This window comes from Mandrillus leucophaeus, unplaced genomic scaffold (genome assembly GCF_000951045.1).
Source record: "Mandrillus leucophaeus isolate KB7577 unplaced genomic scaffold, Mleu.le_1.0 Scaffold20, whole genome shotgun sequence".
NCBI lineage: Eukaryota > Metazoa > Chordata > Mammalia > Primates > Cercopithecidae > Mandrillus > Mandrillus leucophaeus.
Genome location: NW_012102032.1, coordinates 4311272 through 4311898, shown reverse-complemented (window position 1 = coordinate 4311898; position 627 = coordinate 4311272).

Genomic DNA, 627 nt, shown 5'->3' with positions numbered 1-627 from the left:
AAAATATCTTTGTTTTGCAAATTTTACAAAACATATGACCATGTGAACAGAGTAAATTTCCCTCTGTCTCTTTGGCCTAAGGTCAAACAGGTGGTCACATCTTCCTTCTGGGAAAATCGTTCTGGGTGTCTCAGTGGCCAGTGACTGCCACTTCTGCAAGATGACCACCAGGTGGCAGTCGATTCACACAGCCCCTTTCACATGCCCGCCCTCTCCCACCTGGCCACCTCCAGAAATTTCCAACTCTTCCTCCAGCCGGTGCAGCCCATTAATCCAACAAATTAATCTATGCTGTGATAATGGGCATAAGGAGTTCATGTGCTTCTCTCTCAATAGCATATTTGCCATTTAATGGAAATGCTAAGAGATTCTTTTTAAAACTAGATAAAGAATGCTAATGGAGGCGTTCCAGGCACTCTGTTGGATCACGGATCACTGTGGTGACGTTTTTGAGCAAGTGGGCCCTTTCTGTGCTCCACAGATTGCATCTGTGCAGGGGTGCTGCACACATCTAGATGTGTATAAGAGACAGTCCTCTTCTGGCAGGGAGGGCCCTGTCCCTGTGGCGGAGGATGAGGGGTAGTCCAGCTGAGCTGGAGAGGAGGAGGAAGGAGAGATGTATCAACT